Source organism: Cornus florida, unplaced genomic scaffold, assembly GCF_030987335.1.
Source record: "Cornus florida cultivar Cherokee Brave unplaced genomic scaffold, ASM3098733v1 CherokeeBrave_3.0.0_Hap2_Chr02, whole genome shotgun sequence".
Lineage (NCBI taxonomy): Eukaryota > Viridiplantae > Streptophyta > Magnoliopsida > Cornales > Cornaceae > Cornus > Cornus florida.
The window spans coordinates 45411487-45421759 of record NW_026775572.1 but is presented as its reverse complement, the minus strand read 5'-3'; positions in this window follow the sequence as shown (position 1 = coordinate 45421759).

Genomic DNA, 10273 nt, shown 5'->3' with positions numbered 1-10273 from the left:
TCCTCGATGCGTACTCGGGATACAATCAGATTCCTATGAATCCAAAAGATGAAGAGAAAACTGCTTTCATTACAGAAAATGGGACTTATTGTTACAGGGTCATGCCCTTCGGGCTGAAGAACGTCAGGGCCACTTATTAACACCCTGTTAACAAGATCTTCGACAATTTGTTAGGGAAGACGGTTGAAGTATACATAGATGACATAGTGGTCAAAAGTGTGAAGAAGGAAGACCATTCGAAGTACCTCCAGGAAGTTTTTAATACTCTAAAGCAGTACAACATGAAGCTGAATCCTTCCAAGTGCTCCTTTTGTGATACCCCTGGATTCTAGAGCCACAGGTGATTAAGTCCAAGCACAGATCCGAGGGATACTAGACAATCAATATGTAAACGAGCAGAAATAAAAACTGAATTAAGAATAAAATAATAATACGCTAAAAGAAATCTAAAATAAAAATCCTCAAACTTTAAATAATAAATTAATATCATTTAAATCCTTCAAATCTGTATAACTCGGGAATCCATCTAGCAGACCCCTAATAATTCCAACTGGTAAAACGTTTACAAAATTAAAACCCAAAACTAAAGTAAGAAAGAAAATCCTATGTAGTCAGAAGAGTGAGTGTCTGTATCTGCATCAACACGATCAAGCTTTAAGCTTGGTACTGACGAACACCTGAAAAATAAGAGTGGGTCAGGCCCACATGCAAGTTCCAATCTACTACAATCCGTATATAAACCCGATACGTAGATACATCCTAGATAGCTCGGCAATATCTAAACATAGTCCATATATATATACACACACAATAGGATACTCACTAACCTATAGTCATCACACCTGAGTAGAAGGTAACACGCAAAAACGCCGTCGCGTCGTCATGCACACCCAGACCTACCAGGGAACGTCTCTAGGTCCAATTATCCCTCAATCCGATATACGCACCCTAACCGTGATCAGGTTAGTCAAGCTCGTACCACGGTACCATAAATATATATATAAATTCCTTCCTAGTGCAGAAAGATAAAATAAATATCCATTATGTCGTTCAACTATTTTAGTTGACAGGACATGCATCCATGTAGGATTTAACTATTTTAGTTAATCTATTCCTTATGTATGAAGGGGTAGGACTTAGCTTTTTGATCTAATCCATCCCTGATATGTCACTGTCCTATACCGGTACATATAATGCAAATTATCCTTGAATGATGCAACATTTAAAGCAGTTCATCAAATCATATCCACATAAACCAAATAGTTGATATATAGAATTTAAACAGTTCATCAACTAGCAATCCAGAATCCATCTACGTAACTAACGGGACAAGGTTTAATAGTTCACCTAGTTAAAATCCAGCATCCATCTATGTAATTGACAAAGAATATATATAGTTATTTCTTCAATTAATTCCAGGCCAACATCCAATTAAATTAACAGAACCTCAATATTAGTTCAGTAATTTAAGTCCAAACTATAACCCAAGTAATTGTAGAATAGTGTTTAATATCACAGCAATTACTATCCAAGCTTAAATCCATATATCGCAGAACAAAATTTGTCTTTCATCAATTAATATCCAAGGTATGCATAGATCAAACATGATATATAAATGATCATAGCATGCTACCATAATAAAATTTATAAAGATATATATACTCCGCTAAACTGCTAAAATTAAACTGGGAAATTAAACCTGCACCGTTGAACTTTCCTACGGTTAAATTCATCAATATAAAGACATTAATTTATCAAATGTGGCTCTAAATTAGCATAATATCATGTTTAAAGTCCATGCTACAATCCGTTAAATTTTTAAAACAAGATTTAGCAATTTAGTCCGTCCTATCCTTTAGTGGCATACAAAGTTGCTTATTCTTACCCTTTTTATTCCAATTTCCTTATGGACCAAATTATACAATTAGAGGGATTAAAATCCACTGTAATTAGTTTTAGAATTCTCATTCCAGTTCTTAAAACCATTTAAAATCTCAAATAGTGCCCAAACAGAGCCCAAACTGTGTCCAAACCACGTCCAAACATCACCCAACCAAGGGAGCCTGCTCTAAAATTAAAGAGCAGGCTCTTTGCCACTTAGAACTGGCTCCCTAACCCCTTGGAGCCCACTCTTTGAAGGGGGGAGCCGGCTCCCACATTCTGGAGCCGGCTCTCTCCTCTTTGAGCCCTCTCCTCTGCTCCTCTGTTCGTCTTCTACTTCCACGGCAAACTTCAACCTTCTGTCCCCAGTTTTTCTAAAGTTTTTAGAGTTCAAACAAGGTCTAAAAAGCCCTAGAAATTCTTTGAATTCCATTATAAATTGATTTACAGAGGTTTAAATCCGAATCGAAGCAGTTTATACAAGAAAGCAAACACAGTTATACCCAAAACGTAGAACAGATTTCAATTTGATTCATTATGCATAAACACTTGTTTTAAAGTTTTATTACATCCCTAGAGTCTATTTAGAATGCACAGAACACAAGTTTATAAGAAAGGAATAGACTGAAACTTGCCTTTAGGTTTTGGGCCGAAACCTTTCAATGTCGTTGCTAAATTCTCCAAGACTGTTCCCTCCTCTGATCACTGTTCTCTACCTCTGTTGCGTCTTGGTTCACTCCACAAGCAGTTCCCTTACTTAATCTCTTTTAGCCTCACAGATTATCACTCAAGACTCTCTATGTTTTCCTCTCACCTTTCTCTCTATTTTACCTCTCCAAACTAGTGTGTGAATGAGGTGTCTCCCAAAACCCTTGCAGACATAATGTCCTATATATATAGTCTCTTGCATAACCCTAATCCTAAATTAATACGTCGGCTACCCTATTTACATAACTTGAAACCCTAAATTTACAATTACGCAACTATTGTAGTACAAATAAGTGACAAAACAATTACGTTCATTCAAACTATATTTGTATTACAATTAACTAACTAATTAATTAATTACACTCAAACAAATTAAGGAAAACAAATAAATAAATATGACTAAATAAAACACTCAAAATACATAAACAATTTCAAGTTAGGTAAATAATAAAATACAATTAGACAATACTAATTTAAACACACAATTAATCAATTAAACAATTAGGCAAACAACAGAAATTTACCAAGTAAAACAATTAATTTCAACAAATAAATCATATAATTAAATTAAAAATCAAAATTAAAAATTAAATTCCTATTTTATACTTTTGAAAACTAGGGTTATTACACCTTTGCAGTATTATCAGGTCAATTCCTAGGCCATATAGTGAATAAAAGAGGGATAGAGGTAAGCCCAACTCAGGCTAAGGCCCTCATGCAGAACCAGGAACCAAAAAATCGTAGGGAGGTGCAAGTTCTTACCGGTCGGATCGCAGCTCTCAACCGGTTTATATCCCGATTATCAGATAAGTGCAAACCATTCTTCGATGCCATAAGATCTAAGAATAAGGATATATGGGGACCTCAGCAGCATGTGGCCCTCAATCAGTTGAAACGCTATATGGCCAAACCTCCAATTCTATCCGCTCCAAAACCCAGAGAAGTTTTTATCATGTACTTAGCAATTTCTAGCATAGCGACAAGTGCAGCGTTAATTAGAGAGGAAGGAAAGAATCAACACCCAGTCTTTTACACAAGTAAGACAATGACAGATGCGGAGACACGGTATAGCAAAGTGGAGAAAATCATCCTAGCCTTGGTTTATGCCAAGAGGAAGCTTCGGCATTATTTTAAATCTCACAGCATTGTAGTACTCACCAACTATCCTATACGGGGTATACTCTCTAAGCCAGATATATCTGGAAGAATTACCAAATGGGCCATCGAGCTCAGTTCCTTCGATATAACCTATGAGCTGAAGGTGTCGCACAAGGGACAAGCCTTAGCAGACTTTCCTAGAATACGAGGACACTCCCGAAGAACCAGAACTCTTTGAACCACAGTGGGAGCTTCGAGTCGATGGCTCCTCGAACCAAACAAGTGCAGGAGTTGGGGTTGTTATATCAACACCCGAAGGCACCATATTGCAGCAGTCCATTTACTTGAATTTCCCTGCTACTAACAATGAGGCTGAATATGAGGTGTTACTTGCTGGTCTTTGATTGGCCAGCAGCCTTCAGGTACGGTGTTTAAAAGTTTTTAGTGACTCACAGCTAGTTATAAATCAAGTGATAGGTCAGTATCATCCCAAAGAGGAAAGGATGAAAGCATACAAAGAAGCTATAGAGAATGTTACACGACGATTCGATCAAGTCGAATTCCACCAGGTACCTCGTGTTGAGAATGCTGAAGCAGATCAATTGGCTACAGCAGCGTCATCCTCAAATGAAGATTTGACTCGGATTGTACCAATTGACATCCTGGATTGATCCATTGGAAGCCTACCTCAAGCATGGGACTCTTCCAAACCAGAAAACTGAGGCGCGAAAGCTCAGACTCACCGCAGTTAAATATGCCATCATCAACAACCAGTTATACCGGAAGTCATTTTCAAGTCCTTACCTAAAATGTTTAAGCCAAACTGAGGCTCTTGTGGTATTAAAACAGATTTATGATGGAGAATGCGGCAACCACTCTAGGGGCAGATCCCTCGCACATAAGGTTCTAACTCAAGGCTACTTCTGGCCGTACTTGGCTTGGAATACTGAAGAGTACGCTCGGAGATGTGATAAGTGTCAGCGCCGCGGTCCAATAAAGCATCAACCTGCCAAAGATTTGCACGTAATGGAAAATCCATGGCCGTTCCCACAATGGGGGATTGATATGGTGGGCCCTTTACCCAAGACCGTGGAACAAAGGGAATACGTGCTGCTAGCTATAGACTACTTCACAAAATGGGTGGAAGCCGAAGCTTACTCAAGTGTGACCCATAAGAAGGTAAAAAGTTTCCTTTGGAACAACATCATTTGCCGGTTTGGGGTACCAAAAGTCATTATGATGGACAATGGTAAGAACCTCGACAATAAGAATACAAGAAAATTCTTCGCCGAACATGGAATTGTTCAAAAGCTAGCTGCAGTCAGTCATCCACAAGGGAATGGACAGGCCAAAATAACTAAATGAACCATTTTCAGTTATTTAAAGAAGAAGTTGGAGAAACTCAAAACAAAATGGTACGAGAATCTCCCTTAGGTGCTTTGGGCGTACCGAACCACTCCACGGCGGCCCATGGGGGAAAGTCCATTTACCATGGCTTATGAATCCGAAGCTGTGATCCCAACCGAGGCTGCAGTTCCAACCTTTCGGACATTCTTGTTACTTAACAGAAACAATGAGCAGCAGCTTGAACATAACCTCGATCTCCTGGACGAGAAGAGGGATGCTGCAGCAATTAGGCTTGTTTTATATCAGCAAAAGTTGTGCAGCAGTTATAACAAGCGGGTCAGATTCAGGAGCTTTGTGGTAGGTGATTGGGTTTTGAAGCAAGAGACAGCTCATGTAAAGAAACTGGAACCTAATTGGATCGGACCCTATAGGGTTACCGAAGTAGTGGGGAGGAGAGCATACCATTTAGCCGAAGCTGACGGGCATCCCATTGCGCGTCCTTGGAATGCAATACACCTTAAAAGGTACTACCATTAGATAAGTTTGTCAATTTTACAAGAATTTCTTCATAAATAAGGCCACTTCCGCCCACAATTAGACAATTTATTTCTCTATGTTGCTTCTGTCATATTCGATGTGGGAAGCCATTCTGCGTCATTTCTTTCTTTCCATAAAAATGGGGGCCATACTAGTACCCTACAATTATGCGATTTTTATGCGTACACATTATGAAATTTTTATATGCCAAGACGCATTTTGCAATTTTTATGCCAAGAAGCAATGCGTAAACCAAGGTGTCAAAAATCTTTTTATTTTAAAGCTTTCTATCCCACATCGGTAAGAAAGTACATTTTGCATTCTGTTATATATGGGAATATTCAAATAATTGACTGCAGTGTAAGGAGGGCCCACTGGTATTGAAGGCGGCCAAGCCCAATACCAGAGGCATTCCTTACACTGACCTTTTTGAAAATATGGAGTTGTTTACCTATATTTGACGAAATTTAATCTGTGTCCCACATCGGATAGAAGTAGAAAAGGGATACAGTTGATATATGCGCAATCCACTACATTTGGTTGCCAAGAAGGGAGTCTCAGTGGAAGAAAGTCTCCAAAATAAACGAATAGGAAACTTCCCAGTCACTGTTACTCGCTTTCTTGGCCTCCTATCATTTTTGAATCTTCGGCTTCCTACAAAAAAAAAAAAAAAAAAAAAAAAAAAAAAAAACAAAGTTGGGGGAAAAAAAAAACCACAACAGTTATACACATGAATAGCTCAGCAAGCCTCCCCTCAGGCTCAGCGCCGGGGAGTAAGTCATTTGCTTCGGACCCTAAGTGTCCGGCTCAATAAACCTCTCCTCAGGCTCAGCGCCGGGGAGTAAGTCATTCGCTTCGGACCTTAAGTATCTGGCTCAGTAAACCTCCCCTCAGGCTCAGCACCGGGGAGTAAGTCATTCGCTTCGGACCCTAAGTGTCCGGCTCAATAAACCTCCCCTCAGGCTCAGCGTCGGGGAGTAAGTCATTCGCTTGGGGAGTAAGTCATTCGCTTCGGACCCTAAGTGTCCAGCTCAGTAAACCACCAAGGCTCAGCACCGGGTAGTAAGTCATTCGCTTCAGACCCTAAGTGTCCAGCTCAGTAAACCTCTCCTTAAGCTCAGTGCTGGGGAGTAAGTCATTCGCTTCGGACCCTAAGTGTCCAGCTCAGTAAACCTCTCCTCAAGCTCAGTGCCGAGGAGTAAGTCATTCACTTCGGACCCTAAGTGTCCGGCTCAGTAAACCTCCCCTCAAGCTCAGCGCCGGGGAGTAAGTTATTTGCTTCGGACCCTAAGTGTCCGGCTCAGCATACCTCCCCTCAGGCTCAGTGTCGGGGAGTAATTCATTCGCTACGGACCCTAAGTGTCCAGTCCAGCAAACTACTTCTTAGGCTTATTGCCGAGGAGTCATTCGCTTCGGACCCTAAGTGTCCGACTCAGCACAATTCCCCTCAGGCTTAGCGCCGGGGAGTAATCCATTCGTTTCGGACCCTAAGTGTCTGGTTCAGCAAAACTTACTCTTAGGCTCAATGCCGAGGTCTTATGGAGGTCATACTCACTGACTCTAAGCTCAATAATATGAGCCACAAGACTGTCCCACATTGAAAAAATACAAGAAGAAATAAGTGTATACATATCTACTCCACACAAATCTATTTCAAGAAGGTTTCCCTTGACGGTTAAATCACCGAAGGGAAAAACAACCCTCCGATATCAGGTATACTGTCAAGGGAGATCCCTTCTTCACATCTTATTTATTTTTGATTCGGACTATACTATATCCAATGTGGAACCCTCAGGCATGGTACTTTCCTTAAAGTATTCACATTCAACAAAGTATGTGCAATATTAAAGGCATTCAAGAATATTCCATCGAAGCAAAATTAAGGCATCTCAACCTAAGAAACATAGTTATATCATTCATAATTATATCATTCCACAACTACCATTCCAAAATTCCAAAAATGTTTCATTACAAAAAAATGAGATTATATGATCCTACTTCCTCTTCGGATCAAACAGATCAGATTCAAAAGCGTCCACCACAGCTGGACTTGAAGTTGGAGGAATTGAAGGGCCAGGAGTAGCTGTAGGAGTTGATACACTTGGAGCTGGAGGGACTTCAGGATGAGCCTTCACCATCTCGGCAAAGAGCACTTCAGCTTCCTGAGCCTTCGGACCCTCATCATAAGGGAAAGACACCCCCATATGAGTATCAAAAGCCTCAGAATCTATTGTTTTCTCACCTGAACCTTGATTGAAGCCATACATGTAAGCCTTGGCGCTAGACAAGCGCACTAAACTAGAGTAACGCCCCTGCATCTGCCTCCTTGTAATGATGCAAATGTTCAAACGCTGGACCTCAGCCTCCAGCAACTCCACTTTCGCGTCAGAAGTAGCCAAACGCTTCTTATAAACATCCCTAGCTTTATATGCAATTTATGCATTCACAACGGCATGAGATGCCTTCTTCTCAGAATTGCTAAGGTCTTTCTCCAACTTTTGAATGGAGAGAGACTGAGCCGCAGCAGTGGCACAAAGAGCCATGGTGTGATACAGGCCCTGCATCATCAGATAGAAATAATAACGATATAAGAAAATTGACGAGATGATTACGAAAATGAAAGAAGAGGGGAGGAGCAAACCTCTATGGCTCGAACGAGGGCAGAAGGGAGTAGTTGCTCCAATCCCATACTACTAATAATCTCTTCATCTTTTGGGAGCCATATTCCCTAAGCAACAGCCAGTGCCGCAGATGGATCAGTGATCATAGAATCACTGGTATGGAGGACTGATTTGTCAGCCCTTGAGAAAGAAGGAGTCCAAGGTGCTCCAGCCTCAGCCAGGACATAAGCTCTGACCTCCTCTTCAGGATTAGTCTCCTCAGCCTTCTTTCCTTTACTTTTTGGGTTGGAAGCACTCTTGGATTTCATGGTTGAAGAAGAAGTCAACCTCGCCTTCTTGTGCAAAGGAATTTCATCAATCTCCTTCTCCTGTTCATTTGAGCGCAGTATAGTCAATGGGGCACTCTATGCAGCCTTTCTCTTTAAGGCTTTAGCCCTTTGTTTTTCTTCCTCAGTCATGGGGAAGCTATCAAAATATGGAAGTGAGAAGTCCATGAGATCTGCAGCTATGGCTCTGGAAGCAATTGCTTTAAGGTTTACGGAGGTAAGCAAGTCCTCAACAGAATGAGGCTCTTTCCAAACCTGCTTTTTAAGGAAGGAAAACCTCTTCTTGGCAGCAGAGGAGGGGAATGTCACTGAAAAAACACCAAGAAACTCATAAATATACCGAAAGAATAAGACTTGACATGGGAAATAGCCAGAATAATCTTCATGAAGAGAGGGGGGACGTTCTATACCTAACTTCCCGAACTTGTGTGGGATTGGGAGTTTGCTCGATTGAGGTATGGCCCATCTCCCTTTAATAATTATCATCCTTTCTTTCCACTTCTTTTCAGAAGTAGGAAGGTCTGTACATATCCTCTGGTGCAAGGGAGAGGTGAAATAGAAACAACCAGGTTCGGTTCTATGCTTAGAAATAGTCTAAGTGATCAGCAAGTCAACCAGAGTCAGGTCAAGACTCTCTAGCCATCGGCGAATGAAGAGTGCTGAGATTATTCGAAGGAAGTTAGGGTTTACTTGTAGGGGTGCAATCCCTAATTTGTTAAAGATAAATGGTAAAAAGGGTGAAGGGGGAATCTAAGAGCATTGAGATACCCAACAGAGAGGAGCAACTCATCTTCTCCGACGCCGTCGCCAGTACAAAAATCGACACCCTTGGGGTATTCTACAATTTCTACCCCCTCGGGAATCTCAAAATCTTCCATTACGGATTCAATGGAAAACTTAATACGACGAACAGATAAATTTGCGTTTCTTTCTTCCTTAGTAAAAATACTGTCCGACCTAGAGATGGATGTCTCAGCCTGGATTGGGGAAACATCCGGCTGATTAACCGAGTCATTTGCAGACTTAAAAAAGTTTGAAACCCTATGAGGAGGAACCCTAATGAGATTAGGGGAAGACGAGGGCGTGGACTCAGAATCCGTGATTTCTATATGTTCAGGAGTAGTCGAAGTACTCATAATGCAAGATTGAAAGAAGGAAAAGAAGAACTTACCTGGAGATATGAGAATGTGAAGAACGCGAGGGACAGAACGAGCACATTGAGAACAAAAACAAGTCTTGAAGAAGTCCTTGAGTCAGAATAACAATAGACACAAATGGAAACGCCTCGTGCGTAAGTGGCAACTGCACAACTTCAATTCCACTTTAATTAGGAGCCGTAATCCAATTAAAGAGGAATTGGGGGCAAAGTGTGGAGGGAAAAATCTCCCTCCAATAAGAACTGTACACGTCATCGCAACATAAATACCCATCACAAATGTTAGAGGCCCATCCTGCACAAAGCCCAGTCCAAGCTCGTCGGCAGCCCAGAATCATAAGACACTAGCCCAAGGTTACAACTAATTGATCTTTGTAGCACTTCTCAAGCCCGAAACAAGAGATCCAGCCCATTGGCAATGTCACATGGATCAGGTTACTTATGGCCCAACTCCATTGAAAGGAAATTAGTCCTATTAGAAGAAGAATACAACAAAGAAAGAAGCTACTACACAAGGAGAATTATACAAAGGAATGAGCTCTATTTATAAAGAATTTATGTAAGGAAAGAATTGGAGGACAAGCATTGCGAGTCTTACC